Genomic DNA, 20,117 nt, shown 5'->3' on the forward strand with positions numbered 1-20,117 from the left:
ACAGAGAACCAATCTACCATCCTCGGATGACGTGACCGCTTCTACCACGGCAATGCTGGAACGCAAGAAAATAAGACAGCCCCCAGACCTACCCACCGCATGACACACGCATACGCTATATCTGGGGCGGAAGATGTTAACCATTCGCTCCGTCTGTTCATCACTCCCAATTTTTGTTTCTTGAACGGCCAATAAATCAATATTATTTTCCAGAAGGATACGATTAACTTGACATTGCCTTCTACGCGCGCCTAGTCCACGCACGTTCAACGTCGCAACACAAAGACCATTTGAAATGCTAGCTGCCATTTTAAAGACAAGATAATCTACACCATGCAGTTACCACACATCGTCCGTCTCACATCTCCTGTTTCGTTGACACGGTGGTCTAGCCAGGCGGACCATGGTTTTCGGGGCTTTAAACAGCAATGACGACGGCCAAAGCACATCCCACCCACAAACCCTAGTCCCAAGACCACAACACTCTTGCTCTCCTAGAAACGCCTCCGCTAACGCGGAGGCGTCGGGGTTGTAGTGCGGCGTTTGGCTTGAACGCCGGGCTTGGGCTTGAACGCCGGTCGGCGTCCGGGTGGAGCCTTCGGAGGAGGCTCGTCACTACACCCTTTCTCTTGATCCTTTTCTGCCTGCTCATCCGTATCCTCATGAAGCCTCTTAGCAGGCGCACTGCAAGACGCAGGCATCACGGTGTCGTAAGTGTCCTGCGTTTCCCCGGTCGTCGCTTCTGCTAAGGTGCAAGTTTCCTTGGCGTCTTTATCCTCGATCTCAACCGAGGAATTTGACTCTGCCGTGTCATCCCATGGGTCTTTCCCGCCGTCCGATGGCTTGGCCTCGTCAGCAGGTGTTGCCTTCTTCAGAGGCGTCAACACCGAGGGCTGGACATCACTCCCTTCACCAGCGGCTTCCACTGCGTCTACCACGTTCATCAGGTGATCAGTCGCGTCCTCTTTCAATGCCGCGCCTGTCACTGTTGCGTAGGTTCGCACGCACTGAGTCTCGTCGTGGCCGTAACGACGACAAAGCCCGCAGCGTAGTACGCGGCATTCGCGTCGTATGTGCCCGATGCCCCGGCATCGGAGGCATAGAGGAGCTCTGCCTGGGACGTGCACGAGCGCGACATCTTCCGCTACTCGCAGCTGGTGGGGCAAGTCTTCAGTGGTGACGCCAGCCTTCAGCTTCAGTGTCACGGAACGGGTGGTTGACCCTTTGTCAACGCATCCTTGAACCCGCCACTTGTCCCTGGTGATTTCAGTCACTTTCCCAAAAGGTGACAAAGCAGTACGAACGTCTTCGTCGGGTACTCCGTGATGAAGCCAGTAGAGCTTGAGTCGGACGCCACGGTCGCACGGGTCGACGACCACACAGTGGTGGTCCTTGACATCAAAAGCGTCTGCAGCAAGAATCTTCTTTTTCCCTTCTTCGTCCTTGAAAGTCACCGCCCACAGATGGTTCATCTGATATGCACCCAGGGCAACCACTTCCGGCATGAGCGACAGTCGTATAAGAGCGTCGCGAAAATGTTCAACCTTGTAAGGCCTTGCCTTGACATCCCCGTGCAAAAAAACTGTGTGCAAAACGGACGCACCTGTTGGCAATGATGGCAAAATCAGTTGATAGTCCTGGCCTGGTTTTTCAGTTGACCTGATACCGCGGCCCTGCCGGGCCGCTGAAACCGCTCCTTCGGAGCTCATGCTACGCACGACCGTTCACCACGGACGCAAGAAAGCAACTACTACGCCACGAAGTGCACATAGACACACGCACCACGATGGCAATAAATACCCAACATTAACGAAAGGCCGCGTTTCTAGCGCGTTTCTAACGCGTTTGTGCTAGCGCGTTACGGCCCGTGTAAGAAGCTGGTGTAAGACGCTGTGGCCTCTCCGCCTTACCTTCAACGCGTTTCGAACGCGCTGCCCAAGGCGGTGGCAAGTCAAGTTCAAGTCGAGGAGCGTTTATGAATACGGGGGGTATCCTCTCTCAGCAGTCATGTGATGGCGTCGGCAAACGCGGTGCACGTTCCGGCATGTGTAAGACGCTGTGGCCGCTCCCCCTTACTAGAGAGTACTGCACGTTTCTAACGCGTTTGTGCTAGCGTCCCCTTAAGCGCGAGATCCGATGATTCCCTCCGGAGCTTCGCCCACTCATCATCATTCACCCCGTGGATATGCTGTGAATTTTTAGTCACGTTGTTGAGCTTCCGGTAGTCGACACAGAAGCGTAGCGTTCCGCCTTTCTTTTTGACAAGAACGACCGGAGACTACCACGGGCTGTTGGAAGGTTCGATGACGCCATGATCAAGCATCTCCCGGACTTGCGTACGTATGGCTTCGCGTTCTTTTGCCGACACGCGGTAAGGCTGCTGGTGTATCGGGCATGCGTCTTCGTACGTGATGATCCTGTGTTTAGTGATGGAAGTCTGGCGTACCTTGGAAGAATGTGCGAAGCAGGTCCTGAATTCAAGCAAGAGCTTGCGCAGTGTTCTCTGGCTATCGGTGGACAGTTCAGAATTGATGTCGAGATGGCCCAGAGACGCGTCTGCTGTCTCCACTGCTTCTGACGTGAAACAGTTGTTAACGTTTGCTACTGCGTCTGCAAACGCTAACGAAGTGCCGCGGAACAGGTGTCGGTGCTCGTAGCTAACGTTGGTAACAAGCAATTGCGAATGACCAGCACGAATCTGTACGACACTTCGAGCCACACAAACACCTTCCTTCCGTAGGTGTTCCAAGTTACTTTCGGCCACCGCTTCGCCATCGCGGAAGCCACAGCATGTGACGTCGACGAGGACACTGGCTCGTGGAGGAAGCGTTACACTGTCTGCAGAAATACGAAGTACGTCGTCGCGCCATTGGCCGTCTTGCACGTCGATTGCGCGTTCGGCAGAGAAAGTGATACGACGCTCTTGCAGATCGATAATCGCGCCGTACTCCTGCAGGAAGTCAACCCCAAATAAGGACGCGGGAGCATTCGCGTAAGACAAGGCAGCTCGCTACGAATGTAGATCCTTGAATCTCAACTCTAGTCGTGCAGGCGCCCAGTGGACTGGGCGCCTGCACGACTGCCCGCAACCTAAATCACTAACGGCATAACCGTCAATAGTCACAGGTATATCGAGCGAAAGCCGCTCGTCCCATTCAGCTGCAGGCGATGTCGGATCGGTATGTTTCCGTAACTGCGTCCGTCGGAGGTCTTCAGCGCTTCGACCGTCAGCGACCTCGCCCCCAATGATCGCCTCATCACCGCTGGGGCGGAGATGAAAATCGTCTCGGAGACGGCGATCGCGACTGCCGCCTGGCAGGCGGTGGCAAGCGCTACTGAGAGAGGTAGTCCTCAATGTCCCGGGGTCACTGGCCGTATCGGGGCGGTGGCGAGTATGCGGAAAAGCCGCGAATCCCAAGGTGCCGGTATGGGCATTGGCGGTACAAGTGGTCAGCTTCACCGCAGTGGGGAGCACAGAGGCCGATGATCTGGTGTGCGCCAAACATCCGACTTACGAGGGGGCGGGCGTCTGTCGTCGACGGAGTGAACTGGTTGCTCCGAACGATGGGCAAATGGAGCGGCATGAACAACGGGCGGCGGTGTACACCCGGCGACGTACGTAGTACGGTATCGGCTGCGCCGACTGAACTGACACCGTAGGAGGAGCACGAACGAACAGCGGCGGAGAGGAAGCAGGGCGGTTCAGCGCTTTCGCGTAGTTCGCACGGGGGTATTCAGGAGGTAATGCCGCAGGGTTATCAGGAGGCAAGGTGTCACGGAGCGCCTGGTGCAGTTCGTCCTTAATAATGCTTGCTATGGAGCTTACCGTAGGGCGTGGTGTTACGGCGGCCTTTTGCAGCTCTTCACGCACTACAGAGCGGATGAGTTCTCGCAGACAGTCACCGTTGCTTCCTATGGCCGTGAAAACGTCAGAAGCAGACATGCTGTTCGCTCGCCGCTCATACAGGCTCGAGCGATGTAGAAGCATCTTTTCCATGGTCACGGCCACGGACAAGAACTCCGCGACCGCCTTCGGAGGGCTCCGTACGAGGCCAGCGAAGAGTTGCTCCTTGACCCCGCGCATCAGATGACGTAACTTCTTCTCCTCCGTCATTCTTGGATCAGCTCGTCTGAAGAGGCGTGTCATGTCTTCGACGTACGTGGTCACAGTTTCATTTGGCAACTGGACGCGCGCCTGAATCGCTCGTTCCGCTCGTTCGTGGCGATCAGCACTGGTGTAGGTCTCCAAAAGCTGACGACAAAACTAGCGCCACGACGTCAGTTGCTCCTCGCGGTTCTGAAACCACGTACGCGCCCTATCCTCCAGGTAGAAGTAGACATGTCTGAGTTTTTCCGTGTCGTTCCATTCGTTCACGGAGGCCACGCGCTCGAAGTCGACCATCCAGTCTTCGACGTCTTCGAACACTGTGCCATGAAACGTCTTCGGGATCCGTGGGCTCTCAAGTGCGTAACGGTTCGACATCGTGCTTCCCGTACCGGTTCGCGCGGTTTGAAGAGAAGCGCTGGTCATACCGGTTGATGTGGTGGGAACCGTAGCGTCGACAACTTCTGGGGACAGCCCCCTGATCCTGCGGCTGGCCCGATGCACGGGAGTGTCGACAGGCACTGGATTCGTAGCGCGGATCCTTGGAGGGGTCTGCAACATCCGTGAGGACGCGTACCCAGCACCTCCACCAGTTTGTCACGAGCCTCTAGAAGTGGTCTTGAGGGTTTAATAAACCGTAGAGCAGCTGGCTCTTGGAAAACGTGACCGTCGGGGCTGGCTCGAGCAGAGAAGGAGCGCGCGGTCTTCTTTCTTCTCTTGGGCTCGACCCACTACCTACAGGTGGCAATATATATTTAGTGTGTCATTTATTGTGCACTTCTTCATCATCTGTACATTATCATCATCATGCGTGTGCCCCTCATCTTCATCGCGCGTGCGGGCGCATCATCATCAGCGTGGTCTGTGTCGAAGGCTGTTCTGGCTGGTTGTGGACGCTGCCCTTCTTCGCCGTGTCGTCTCTCGGGCTCAATAAAAGTCCGCCATTACTGTGACGTGACAAGTGGTGGAGGTGCTTCTTGGTTCCCCGTCCTCTACGCCCCTGGCCTACTCCCTGGAGCTTCGTTCGGGCCGCCGCTTGTGCCCACTGTTCGTCAGCATGTCGCAGGACGAGCTGCCTGGCCCTTCTACCCTAACCATCACGCCTCCACAAGCCGCACTTTCTGTGATCATCAGCGGCCACCAGCGTGATCCCCATCTGTTCGCTGGTCTTCGCGGTGAAGATGCTGAGGACTGGCTGGATGATTACGAGCGCGTAAGCTCTGCTAATCGGTGGGATGATACCGAAAAGCTCCGCCATGTCTCGTTCTACCTGAGCGGTGTGGCGAAGACCTGGTTTTTCAACCATGAGATTGATTTCACCGATTGGACGAACTTCAAGCAGCAGCTTCGGCAAGTTTTTTGCACGCCGGTGGTTCGCTCCGCCCTTGCGAAGAAAACTCTGGATGCTCGCAAACAACACTCCGGCGAGTCCTACACATCGTACATCGAGGATGTGCTTGCACTCTGCTGTCGTGTCAATGTTGACATGGCTGAGTCAGACAGGATACGCCACACTGTTAAAGGTATTGGGACTGTGGCATTTAACGCGCTCGCCGTCAAGAACCCGGCTACCGTCGCTGACATCGTCTTGACGTGCCAGCACCTCGACGAGCTCGAGTCTGTACGCTTGCAGCCGGACTTCAGCGAACACCGTTCTGCGGCAGACCCCGACTTGCGCATGATGATCCGGGTGATCATACGCGAAGAACTGCAATCACAAGGCTTGTCATCTCCGTTGATGATTCCTGCTCAGCCTTCTGGTGCAGCATTGCGCGATGTCATCGGAGAGGAACTTGCGTCAATGACCTGTTCTGCGAATGTGGACCCTCCGATGCAAAATTTACCGAGCTACCTCGCTGCAAAAGATACCGAGCTACCTCCAGGTTGTCAACAAATTCTGACCATCACGTCCGACGTCATCGACCATGGCGATGTGTTAATGTTACCTTGTGCGCGTTGGCTCACAAAAGGGATAGCCATTGTTTCAGGCCTAGTTAGGTTTGATAATGGTTCTGCGCTTCTCGAAGCAAGAAACACAACGCCTGAGAAAATGCTACTTACTAAAGGCACCACTTTGGCTTGCGTTGCTGATTCAGAGCCTCTCTCTGTCGTTCCCCTCAAGGCTGCTCCCTCTGAAATCCCTCCCTCCTGCTGGACAATCTGCCTCTACCTCCGCTCTTGCTGCTGTAATCAGCTCGGACTTGACCCCTTCGCAGACGCAACAGCTCCTTGCCTTGTTAAAGAAGCATGAAGGTTCATTTGACGCCCATTCTTCGACGTTGGGACAGACGACCGTCACAGCGCATCGGACTCAGACGGCAGATCCATTGTGCGTCGTCGGCCGTATCGCGCGTCTCTAGCTGAGAGCAAAATTCTTGAGCAAAACGTCGCCGACATGCTGCAACGTGAGATAATTCGCCCCTCTGCTAGCCCTTGGTCGTCTCCCATTGTTTTGGTCCGAAAAAAAGATGGCTCCGTGCGTTTTTGTGTAGATTACCGAGCGCTCAACAAGATCACGCGCAAGGATGTGTACCCCATGCCTAGCATTGACGATGCCCTCGATTCCCAGCAAGGTGCCAAATACTTCTCCAGTCTTGATCTGCGTTCAGGTTACTGGCAAATTCTGATGCACGAAGCCGACAAAGAAAAAACAGCGTTTGCAACCTCAGATGGTCTTTACGAGTTCAACGTCATGCCCTTCGACCTCTGCAATGCTCCCGCAACTTTTGAGCGCATGATCGACACAGTTCTGCGTGGGCTGAAGTGGAAGACCTGCTTGTGCTATCTGGATGATATCGTTATTTTCTCGTCCACATTTGCACAGCACCTGCAACGTCTCGACGAGGTTCTCACGTGCATAGCCAACGCTGTTCTTCAGCTCAACACCAAAGTGTCATTTTGCAAGCAAGATGATCAAGGTCTTATGTCATATTGTAAGCAAGGGTGGTATTCGACCTGATCCTGACAAGATTTTGGCGGTGCTTCACTTTCCTCGTCCAGAAAAGACCAAGGACCTACGCAGTTTCCTCGGCATCCCTTCCTACTTTCGCCGATTTATTCGCGAATTCGCCTCTATAGCTGCACCTTTACACCACTTACTTCGTCCTGGCGCTCCCTTCGTGTGGTCACCTGAATGTGAATCTGCCTTTGACCAGCTAAAGGGCGCCCTCACATCTGAACCTGTCCAGCGTCATTGTGATGAGACTGCTCGCACACTCTTGCACACGGATGCTAGCGGCCATGGCATCAGTGCTGTGCTCCTCCAGCGAGACAACTCTTCGCGTGAAAGAGTCGTTGCGTATGTCCGCCGCGTGCTCACACCTGCCGAGAAGAACTATACCATCACCGAGCAGTAGTGCCTCACTGTCGTTTGGTCCGTCCAGAAATTTCGCCCTTCTCTCCACGGTCGCCATTTTACCATCGTGACGGATCACCTCGCCTTATGCTGGCTTTCCACACTCAAGAACTTGTCAGGGCGTCTTCATCAAAGGGATTCTTCGGCCGCAAGAATAGGACTTTGAAAGCATCTACAAGTCTGGTAAAAAGCACCAAGACGCAGACGCTCTTTCCCGCTGCCCGCTTCCTACAGCCGCACTTATCAATGGTTCCGCCACCACCTCCAGTGACGCACTCACTGACGTCTCTTCCACGGCGGTTTTGTCCTTCGCCACTCTTGATCATCTCACTTCGCACGACCATGAATATTTCGTCTCAACAACTCGCTGACTCGTACTGTCGCCGTATTATTGACCACCTTCGTGGAGCTTCGCGCCCGCCTAACGCCCGGCTTCGTCGACAGCTGACACAATTTAAGCTGGAAAACTCAGTGCTGTACAGCCATATCCACCATCCTGATGGACGGCGCTGGTTGCCCATGCTACCTCGTTGCCTTCGTGCGCGTGTCCTTCAGGCCTTTCATGACAATTTGACTGCTGGCCACCTTGGCATCCAGAAAACTTACGACCGCATAAGAAGTCGCTTCTACTGGCCTGGCCTGTCTACCAGTGTGGCGAGATACGTCGCTTTCTGCGCCATTTGTCAGCGTCGCAAACGTCCAACATCAGCTCCTGCCGGACAACTACTACCAGTCTCATGTCCTGCGGAACCATTTGAGCTTGTTGGCATCGATCTCTATGGGCCACTTCCCTTGACTCCCGCCGGTAGTCGATGGATAGTGACAGCCGTCGACAACCTGACGCGCTATGCCGAAACTGCTTGTGTAAGTTCAACATCGGCTTCCGAAGTCGCTGCCTTCATTCTTCAATCCATCATCCTGAGCCATGGCGCCCCCCGTGTCCTTTTGAGCGACCGCGGAACGGCATTCCTTTCCCAACTAGTAGGCGAAGTGTTCAAAGCCTCTGGCACCACTCACAAGACTATATCAAGTTATCATCCTCAGACCAACGGCCTGACTGAGCGGTTTCATCATACGCTCTTTGACATGATAGCCGCCTATATTCAACCCGATCACAGAAACTGGGACACAATTTTGCCATTCGTCACCTTCGCGTATAACACCGCCGTTCAACGCACAACTGGTTACTCGCCTTTCTACCTTGTTTATGGCCGTTCACCCAGTTCCTTTCTCGGTGTTTCTTTCTTCTCTGCCCCTGTCAGTCCATCTCGATCTTCCTGCGAAGAATATGTTTCCCGCCTCGTCCATTGTCGCCAGCATGCCCGCGTCAGCACCGCAGCCAGACAGCGAGACGGCAAATATCATTATGACGCATATCATCGCGTAGTATTCTACTAGCCTGGCGATGAAGCGCTGCTCTGGACACCAGTTCGCACTCCTGGGTTGTGCGAGAAGTTTCAGTGTCAGTTTATTGGCCCCTACACGGTCCTGGAAATGACTTCTCCAGTTAATTATCGCGTGACTCCTGTTGTTTCCTCAACCGACCGCCGTTGCCGCTGTACCGAAGTGGTCCACGTTTCTCGTATGAAGCCCTTCACGCGGCGTTCCCCGTACCTTTAGGCAGCGGCCAAGATGGCCGCTTTCGCGCGAGGCAAATTAGTGGGAGCATTTATTGAGCACTTCTTCATAATCTGTACATTATCATCATCATGCGTGTGTCCCTCACCTTCATCGCGCGTGCGGGCGCATCATCACCAGCGTGGTCTGTGTCGAAGGCTGTTCAGGCTGGTTGTCGACGCCGCCCTTCTTCGCCATGTCGTCTCTCGGGCTCAATAAAGGTCCGCCCTTACTGTGACGTCATAATAGGTCTGTGTCACGTAGTAGTGACGCATCTCACTACTACGTGAGATGTCACGTAGTAGTGACGCTGAAGAAAAGAGTCGTAAAACTGTGTACGACGAAACTGGTTGTTTATTGGGCGAACCTGTGCCCACAAAAGCAAGGTACACTCAAAGCACAACGATAGCGGCGAACACAGTCGGCGATCGTCGAAAATCTGATCAGCGGCGAAGCGCGTCGGCTTTTATACCTGAGTCATCGAAGGTTCCAGATTAATCCCTGATGCCCGCGTGTCTTCCAGAAAGTTCTAGACAATTCGCGTCGGTCATACAATCAGATAACATAAGCGTCGGTGAAAACAGGCAACGGAAAGAAGCATTGATAACGTTCTAGAAACTTCCGATACAGGCGCGTCCTGCGCCGAGCGATAACGTTTAACATTTGTTAGCCGGTGGAAAGCGGCCACCGGTGAAAGATAAACATGTATACGTGTCAATACCCTCCCCTTAAAAAGCATCGTCCCGATGCTACAAACACGAAAGCGAAAACAAAACCATGCGTAAAAAAACAATAACGAAGTAACGAAGTACCTAAGGTCGTCAGCGGGCGTAGAAAGGTTTAAGACGCACCACATGGATGACTTCAGGTCGTGCCCGGCGCCGCTGTGATTGTGAAATGCCGTCTGGCACGACCTCATAGTCCAGTGCGCCAATACGTCGGATTATCTTATATGGTCCGAAATAGCGACGCAACAGTTTCTCGCTAAGTCCTCGTCGGCGAATCGGAGTCCAGACCCAAACACGGTCGCCGGGCTGGTACTCGACGTAGCGTCGTCGAAGATTCTAGTGTCGGCTGTCGGTCCTCTGCTGGTTCTTGATGCGCAGGCGGGCGAGCTGTCGACCTTCTTCGGCACGCTGCAAATAAGTGGCAACGTCGAGATTTTCTTCGTCAGCGACGTCTGGTAGCATGGCGTCAAGCGTCGTTGCCGGGTTCCTTCCGTAGACCAGGTTGAACGGCGCCATGTGCGTCGTTTCTTGCACGGCCGTGTTGTATGCGAAGGTCACGTACGGAAGGATGGCATCCCAAGTCTTGTGTTCGACGTCGACGTACATTGCCAGCATGTCGGCGATGGTCTTATTTACGCGCTCGGTGAGGCCATTCGTCTGCGGGTGGTAGGCGGTGGTGCGGCGATGGCTTGTCTGGCTGTACCGCAGGATGGCTTGAGTTAGTTCTGCCGTAAAGGCCGTGCCTCTGTCGGTGATGAGGACTTCTGGGGCACCGTGACGCAGGAGGATGTTCTCAACGAAGAATCGGGCTACCTCGGCGGCACTGTCTTTGGGCAAGGCTTTTGTTTCGGCGTAGCGGGTGAGGTAGTCCGTAGCGACGACGATCCATTTATTCCCGGACGTTGACGTCGGAAAAGGCCCCAGTAAGTCCATCCCGATCTGCTGGAACGGTCGGCGAGGTGGCTCGATTGGCTGTAGAAGTCCGGCTGGCCTTGTCGGCGGTGTTTTGCGTCGCTGACAGTCTCGGCATGTCCTTACGTAATGGGCGACGTCGGCAGAGAGGCGAGGCCAGTAGTATTTTTCTTGTATCCTCGCGAGAGTGCGTGAAAAACCGAGATGTCCAGCCGTTGGGTCGTCATGGAGAGCTTGCAGAACCTCTGGACGGAATGCTGAGGGTACCACGAGGAGGTAGTTGGCTCGGCGAGGTGAGAAGTTCTTCTTTAGGAGAATGTCGTTTTGCAAGAAAAACGACGCCAATCGTCGCCTGAACACCTTCGGCACAATGACGGCCTTGCCTTCCAGGTAGTCTACAAGGCTCCTTAGTTCCGGGTCGGCTCGTTGTTGTTCGGCGAATTCGTCCGCACTAATGGGTCCCAAGAAAGTGTCGTCATCCTGGTCGTCTTGTGGCGGCGGTTCGACGGGGGCGCGAGACAAACAATCGGCGTCAGAGTGCTTTCGCCCGGACTTGTAAACGACGGTGATGTCGAATGCTTGAAGTCTGAGGCTCCAGCGTGCGAGGCGACCTGAAGGATCCTTCAAGTTAGCTAGCCAACACAAGGCGTGGTGGTCGCTCACAACTTTAAAGGGCCTGCCATAGAGGTAGGGGCGAAACTTTGATGTAGCCCAGATGATGGCGAGGCACTCCTTTTCTGTTGTGGAATAATTTGCTTCCGCCTTCGATAGCGACCAGCTAGCGTAACTTACAACCCTTTCTAGTCCATCAGTCCTCTGCACAAGCACGGCGCCGAGTCCTACGCTGCTTGCGTCGGTGTGGACTTCGGTATCGGCGTTTTCGTCGAAATGCGCAAGTATTGGCGGCGATTGCAGGCGTCGCTTCAGTTCTTCAAATGCTTCGAGTTGCGGCGTGTCCCACTTGAACTCGACGTCGGCCTTCGTGAGATACGTCAGTGGCTCTGCGATCCGTGAAAAATCCTTGACGAAGCGCCTGTAATAGGCGCACAGTCCAAGAAATCTACGCACTGCCTTCTTGTCAGCGGGCGGGGGAAAGTTGGAGATGGCTGCAGTTTTATGAGGGTCGGGGAGCACTCCAGACTTGTTGATGACGTGGCCCAAGAACAGGAGCTCCGAATATGCGAAGCGGCACTTTTCTGGCTTTAACGTGAGTCCGGAGGTTTTGATTGCTTGAAGAACTGTTTCAAGGCGCCGCAGGTGTTCTTCGAAGCTTGAGGCAAACACAACGACGTCGTCCAAATAGACGAGGCAAGTCTGCCACTTCAAGCCTGCCAGAACTGTATCCATGACGCGTTGGAAAGTCGCAGGTGCCGAGCAAAGACCAAAAGGCGTGACCTTGAACTCGAACAGTCCATCTGGTGTTATAAACGCAGTCTTCTCCCGGTCCCTCTCGTCGACTTCGATTTGTCAGTAGCCGGTTTTGAGGTCCATCGACGAAAAATACTGTGCGTTGTAGAGTCGATCCAAGGCGTCGTCAATCCGTGGGAGGGGGTATACGTCCTTCTTCGTGATCTTGTTGAGGCGACGATAATCGACGCAGAAACGTAGGGTTCCATCCTTCTTCTTCACTAACACCACGGGGGACGCCCACGGACTCTTGGACGGCTGGATGATGTCGTAGCGTAGCATTTCGTCGACTTGGTGCCTTATGGCTTCACGTTCGCGCGTCGAAACTCGGTACGGGCTCTGACGGAGTGGGCGGACATTTTCGTCGGTGATGATGCGGTGCTTGGCGACAGGGGTTTGTCGAACTTTTGACGACGACGAGAAGCAGTCCTTGTATTGCAGGAGCAGAGCTTTTAGTTGTTCTTTCTTAAGCCTGGGAAGGTTTTGATTGACGTCGAAAGTTGGCTCAGGTATTATAGTCGTCGTTGCAGGCGCACTGGAATCGGTGAAGGCGAAAGCACTGCTGGCTTCTACTATTTCGTCGATGTAGGCGACCGTGGTGCCTTTGTTAATGTGCTTATATTCGTGGCTGAAGTTCGTGAGCATCACTCTTGCTTTCCCTTCGCGTAGTTCACCTATGCCTCTAGCGACGCAAATTTCACGGTCGAGCAGTAAGTGATGATCGCCCTCGATGACGCCCTCCATGTCTGCAGACACTTCGGTACCGACGGAAATCATTACGCTTGAGCGAGGCGGAACGGTGACTTGTTCTTCAAGCACATTCAAGGCATGGTAACTGATGCTTGTATCCGGCGGTATCGCTTTGTGTGTTGAAAGCGTTATCGACTTGGACCTTAAGTGGATGACTGCACCATGTTGGTTTAGAAAGTCCATGCCTAGGATGACGTCCCTGGAGCAGTGCGGCAGGATTACGAAGCTCGCCGGGTAAGTGCGGTTGTTTACCGTGACGCGCGCTGTGCAGATTCCAGCCGGCGTTATTAGGTGACCTCCCGCTGTCCGTATATCGGGTCCTTGCCAGGCCGTCTTCACCTTCTTTAACTTGGCGGCGAACGCGCCACTGAAAACTGAATAGTCGGCGCCAGTGTCGACGAGAGCGGTGACGTTATGACCATCGATGAGCCCGTCTAGATCGGTAGACCGGCGTCTGGCGTTGCGGTTAATTCGTGGCGTCGGATCACGGCTGCGTCGGCTTGCTCTGCTGCTGCTACGTCGCGTCGGAAGGTCTTTGTTCGGCGGCGATGTGTTGTCAAGGCTGTTGCTAGGCGGCGTGCTGATATCTCGTCGTGATGATTCGCGAATCGTCGTCGTCGTCGGCGGCGGAGGATCTTCGGCATTGCGTCGTACAGCAACCGCACCTCCATCGGTTGCTGCTTTTAGTTTCCCGGGTATGGGCTGGGAGATCGGCCCCGGGTTGGGCCGGCATACAGGCGGCGATGCGGCGAGATGTAGCGGCCTGGTGACGGCGAGCGTGAGGGTCGTCGTGGTTGCCACTGGGCTCCGGCAAGGTAGTCGGCGATGTCACGTGGTCGCTCGCCAAGCTGTGGACGTGGCGCGTTGACGGCGAACCCTCGTAGGCCCATCTCGCGGTATGGGCATCGGCGGTAGACATGGCCGGCTTCCCCGCAGTGATAGCAGAGCGGGCGGTGGTCGGGGGCGCGCCAAATGTCCGTCTTCCTCTGGTAGCTGCGCTGGGCGACGGGCGGGCGTGCTGGCGGCGGCGGCGGTCGACGACGGAACTGCGGCGTTACAGGGCCCTGGCGCGAGCGCGGAGGGGGGCCTTCACGACGGGCGACAGCGGCGTAGGTCATCGCTTGCGGCTGTGGTTGAGGCGATGCCGGAACTTCTGGCACTTCCAGTGATCGCTGAACCTCTTCTTTAACTATGTCAGCGATTGTAGCCACCTGAGGCTGCGATCTTGGGAATAATTTCTGTAGTTCTTCCCGTACAACCGCTCTGATCGCCTCGTGCAGGTCATCGGCGCCCAGAGCTTGAGCTTCGGCGTAATTTGTCAGCGCATGGCGGTTGTATTGCCTGGCTCGCATTTCAAGCGTCTTCTCGATCGTTGTCGCCTCCGAAACAAATTCTGCCACAGTCTTGGGCGGGTTGCGCATCAATCCGGTGAATAGATGCTCCTTGACGCCCCGCATCAAGAACCTAACTTTCTTTTCTTCAGACATGTCGGGGTCGGCGTGGCGGAAGAGGCGAGTCATCTCCTCCGTGAAGATCGCGATGCTCTCGTTCGGCAATTGAACTCGGGTTTCCAGGAGAACTTCAGCCCTTTCTTTTCGTACGACACTCGTGAAGGTCCTCACGAAGTTCTCGCGAAATAGGTCCCAAGTCACCAGGGTGGTCTCTCTGTTCTCAAACCATGTCCGAGCAGCGTCATCCAACGAAAAATAGACATGGCGCAGCTTGTCATCGTCGCTCCATTTGTTGAATGTCGTGGTCCTCTCGTACGTCTCCAGCCATGTTTCAGGGTCTTCAGCTGACGATCCACGGAAGGTCGGTGGCTCCCGAGGTTGCTGCAGCAGGATGGGGGACGCTGGGGCTGTCATTGTGGTCGTTGACTTGGCCTTGATCGCTGTGGTCTTCTCGGGAAGAAGTCCGTATTCTGGCAAAAGTCCTTGCTGCCTACGGCTAGCTCGCTGGTCCTTGGCGACGTTGGTCTCGTCCTCCGGTTTCGGGCTTGGGTCGCGGCTTTGCGGGGGCGTCCGCTGCATGGACACAAAAGCACCTCCACCAGATGTCACGTAGTAGTGACGCTGAAGAAAAGAGTCGTAAAACTGTGTACGATGAAACTGGTTGTTTATTGGGCGAACCTGTGCCCACAAAAGCAAGGTACACTCAAAGCACAACGATAGCGGCGAACACAGTCGGCGATCGTCGAAAATCTGATCAGCGGCGAAGCGCGTCGGCTTTTATACCTGAGTCATCGAAGGTTCCAGATTAATCCCTGATGCCCGCGTGTCTTCCAGAAAGTTCTAGACAATTCGCGTCGGTCATACAATCAGATAACATAAGCGTCGGTGAAAACAGGCAACGGAAAGAAGCATCGATAACATTCTAGAAACTTCCGATACAGGCGCGTCCTGCGCCGAGCGATAACGTTTAACATTTGTTAGCCGGTGGAAAGCGGCCACCGGTGAAAGATAAACATGTATACGTGTCAATATATATGTATATATATATGTCGCTCCCCTTGTTCCCTTCCGTTCTTCCTTGCTTGTGCTATCCATAATTTTTATAGTCTGCTGAGCATGATCTACGGCATGTTACTGCCTTAACATTCCGCCTTGCGGCACAACTTTCCTGGTGATATGGTGGCATATCATTCCATCCTCTGTAAGTACTAAGAAGGATCTATCCTCCCAATAGCTGTGAATCCAGCGCAGTGCACGGCCAGCAATGCCCACATTGGTCAAAACGTCGAGGATTTCTTGGTGCGTTACATTATCATATGCGCCTTTCCCACCGAGAAGCATCGGCACCGTTAATCGTTTCATGCTCTTTTTTGTTTAATAGATGCTACCAAATCAAGCACGTTATCGACCGATGACCGACCACACCGGAAGCCCGCCATTGCATTCGGATATAGTACCTCATTATTTTCTAAGTACCATCCAAGGCGCGTCCACACCATCCTTTCCATTGGCTTCCCAACTCAACTGGCAATAGCGATGGGACGGTACGATGCCAAGTTTAATGAAGATTGAGAGCTCTTAAGTAAAGGTACTAGGCGGTTGACCTTCCACTCACAAGGAATCAATTCTTCGCGCCAGGATTCGTTGTATCTCTCCAAGAGTACACTCTGGGCTTTGTGGCCAAGGTTTCCAAGTGCCTTGTATGTGACTCCGTCGGGACCAGGCGATGATGACTTCCTACAAGTCGCCAGCGCAGCTTCTAGCTCCTCCATAGAAAACATGAGATCCATGCGAAAATCCTGTGTTCCCGCAACATCACGTGCTAATGATGCATGTCATGATGGAAAGCCAATTAGTCGCATTTACACTGAAAACAGTGACTCCATATGTTATACGCATAAATGAACAGTAATTGCTTACGAAACAAAGCGCCGCTTCCTTGGAGTCATCATCGACCGTGATTTGTCTTTGACGCCCAATATTTATTATATGAAAAAGAGGTTGACTGTAATAGCCCCTGTATTCAAATTTGTCGGCGGGAAGTCTTGGAATACATCTGTGCAATCGATATTACAGCTGCACCATGCAGTTTTTATGGGCTTCCTAAGATATAGCCTGCCCGTGCTGGGAAGCACCAGTAAAACGAACCCTCGCACACTCCAGAGTATCCGAGCCGAAGTTCTACGGACGTGCCTGGGCCTCCCAAAGTGTGCATGCACAGCAGCCACAATCGCCATAGCACGTGACCACCCTATATCAACTTACACTGCAGTTGACGCTCTAAGAGTGCACATTCGACATGTCGCAAGGCCTCCCTTTCATCATATTGCTTGCCTGCCAACAACTAGGCCGCATACGAGTTTTAGCCGTCTCCTGACTAACCCCCCCCCCCCTCATGGAGCATCGTTACCATCGAATTACGTCCCAGCAGCATAGCCTTCATTGCCAGTGCGGTCTCAGCGTTCACCTCGAATATGCCTTACCATTCCAGGCATCAGGAAGAAGGCACAAATGCCGTCAGCAGCATTGAAGCAGGCAGCATTATTGCTACTACATATGGTCCACAGTGACCGCTTACACGTTTACACCCATGTGTCGGTCATGCAGTCCAGTTGAGCAGCTGCAGTATTTGTGCCAGCAAAATCTACAGTGACAAAATTTCGGACATCGCACTTGACATCCACGATATGGTTGTCGAACTTGCAGCTCTGCGTGCAGCAATGCAATTGATCGATCGAAAAGAAACAGGACTTTTTGTAAAACTATAGAATCTGCGAACTGATGCGCTCCTTTTTTGTTATTTTTTACCTTCTCTTCTTTTCTTATATTTTTTGCCCTTACCCCATCCCCCTGTACAGAGAACTAACCGGACACTTAACCTGGTTAACCCCTGTGCCTTTCACCTCTTATTTTCCTTCCTTCCATGTTACTGCCGATTTTGATAGCCGCTTCTTGTTCTGCCCGCAAGGGAAATGCAACATTTTCTTATTTCGACAATGCATTTCAATCAACAGGTCTGTCAGATATCTCTCAGAGAAGCGTGGGTTAGTGCGGCTCGCAGCCTTCGGCGATGGCGTAACACGTATTCTTATATAATGCGTCACAGAGGCGCTCATCGCTTCTTGTGCTGACACAGTAGTCGCGAAAAAAATTGTTTATTTAAAAACACTGACTCGAGCCCAGTTCTTTAGACTCTCTACCACGCGATCAGGAAGACAGATCCTCAAACGAATTGGTATAACAATTACAGCAATAGATAATAATCATAGGGAAATAACAAACATCTGCGGAGGAATATCAGTCATGCCTGTTCCAAGGAATGTTCACCCAATTCATAACGTGGGCAGAAGGCAAGCCAGAGTCAAAGCCCTGCTAGAGAAAGCTCATAATCAGGCTGAAGAATGCTGGTTCGTCGACGCGGCTGTCATGCCCACTAGACGAGCCTTCACAGCAGTCCTTCTGAATGGCAAAGGTGAAGTCGTCAACTCGGCTTCCACGTATACCACGCAGCCAGACATTGCAGAACAAGTAGCCATCGCATTGGCACTTTTATACCAAAAGAGATCCAGCATCCACAGCGATTCTAGGGCAGCCGTCTGAGCATTTGCCAAAGGAGTCATCTCTAGACAGGCCCTGGCAATTCTCGACGGAAAGGTCGTTAAACCCGACACGATCATCTGGTTTCCTGCTTATATGGGAGAAATCAACGGTGCTGCTGCGAACCTCAACGAATCTGCCCATAATGCTGCACGAGGACTTGCCAACCCTGCAGCCACAAGGCAAAACGATGCAGAGGTTCCTGATTACAAGGACCACCTCCTCACGTACAACGAGCTAACCAAGCACTTCTACCTACAACGCAAAGTCTTTCCCCCTCCGTACAGTAAACTAAACAGAGCTCCGGCCATTACGCTAAGGCTCTTACAAACGTGAACTTATCCGAACCCTTTATTAATCAACAAGATCTATCCGGAGATCTCTACTCATACAACATGCGATAGATGTAACGACACCATAGATCTAAGGCATATGCTCTGGCGTTGCTTCGCGTTACACAACGACAAGGACAACACCGAATAGCGGTGGGACGCAGCTCTACGCTGTCTCACATTAGATGAACAGCTATGGGCAGTCCAACTGGCCCGCAACGCAGCTGATAGGCTAGGCCTTTCGGTCCCAACGTGGGAGCGGCCCGCTTCGGGCTAGGAAACTAGCACGACCCAATAGATCATAATAAAGTTTGTCCACCCACCCATCGAAACCTGAACTGTAGAGTTCATTTCCCTCCTTAGATGTGTTCATTCCTGAGCCCAGACGGGCCGATAGTGTGTAGACGGACTCAGCGGTTACACAAGGCCTAACCTTCGGTCGAAGGGAACGATCTCGGCACGGACACCTGGTGAATGCTAAAATGTCTCTATTTGAGCCTCGTAACCTTTGTACAATTATTTTTTATTACACTAAGGAAGGTAGGAGCACACGAGTCGTCTAAGCTTTGTTATCGGTGCAACAATATCACTCAGCGGCAGGCCTCCAGGGGACCGTTCGAACGTGTCCGGATGGCTGCTGGGTTTATTTATTTCGTGTCGACTCCACAGCACTGCGAAAACTCGCAGTCATGGGTGGCGTCATCACTTATAAACAAATATAAAACCATTAAAGGAGCAGGTCGTGGACATTGACATAAGAAGTGCAGTATGCGTGAACGAAATGGAGCCCTCGTCGACGCCCCCAGTGTCACATATCAAGGCACAAACGAGGTAATCAGGCACCTTTATTCCAAGGTGCGACAGGAAAGAGACATGTAAGACCACAAAATAGATAAATCTCCAGAGAAAATTGTATCAAGCATTTAATATTCAAGAGCACCTATACTACTTGCATACTGGAACCAGTGTGCGCACAGACCCAACCAGCGCAGTTTTCAGTACGAGCCAGTGAACTCCAGCGAGAACCAGCGCGTTCAGAGCACATACAGCGCGTTCCGTGCCGCCCGAGCGACCGCAAGGCTCCGGGGGTAATGTAGGGAGGGGTAGAGTGCATACTACGACGCGGGCACCCACCCGCGCAGCTGTAGTTGAAAGCGATCTGCGGCGGGGCTGAGCCCTTCGTCCTTGCGCTGACTTTTAGTGTTGATGCGAGCGGCGGGACAAAAGTCAATTCGTTCCATGCAGCTGCGCGCTTACTCACTACAGCGTTTTGACAGCGAGTTCCCACGGTCATCGAGTGAGATGCGTTCATGTTTGCTTGTGCGCGCGTGACACCATGCTTGTTAGTTTAGTTAGTATGCCTATGTTTACAAGTTTATACGGCCGATAAAACTACTATCCTTACTTCGTATAGCTCTCCACTTGTTTGCTATCATAATCGATGCTTTGCCTTTCGGGCGAAACTGAGACTTTTCCTTTTGTTAAATAAAAAGAGGAAGTCGCATGCACTTGCTTGTAATATATATATGCTCGCTTCAAGCAAGCACCCTGTATGCAACTCAGGAAAAAAATGTCTGAAAATTACGATACTCCCTAATCCTAAATTTGAGCGCAGCTGTTCACATGTTTTAATTTCACGATATGTTGAGGAAAAGAATCTGAGACCGAAATCACCGCACCGACTGACAATGGACCAGTGCCGTCAGCGCGTTCGCAGAGGAAGGGGTAGTATGGGAATACTGGCATGATAAGCAGCATAGGTGCCAGCTGTAAAAGAACTCGATGACGAACACGCGAGCAGTGGCACGAGAGCGAAGGACAGTATGGGAACGCTGGCATGATGAGTGGCATCGGAGCCAGCAG

Source organism: Dermacentor silvarum, chromosome 2 (genome assembly GCF_013339745.2).
Source record: "Dermacentor silvarum isolate Dsil-2018 chromosome 2, BIME_Dsil_1.4, whole genome shotgun sequence".
NCBI classification, from domain to species: Eukaryota; Metazoa; Arthropoda; class Arachnida; order Ixodida; family Ixodidae; genus Dermacentor; species Dermacentor silvarum.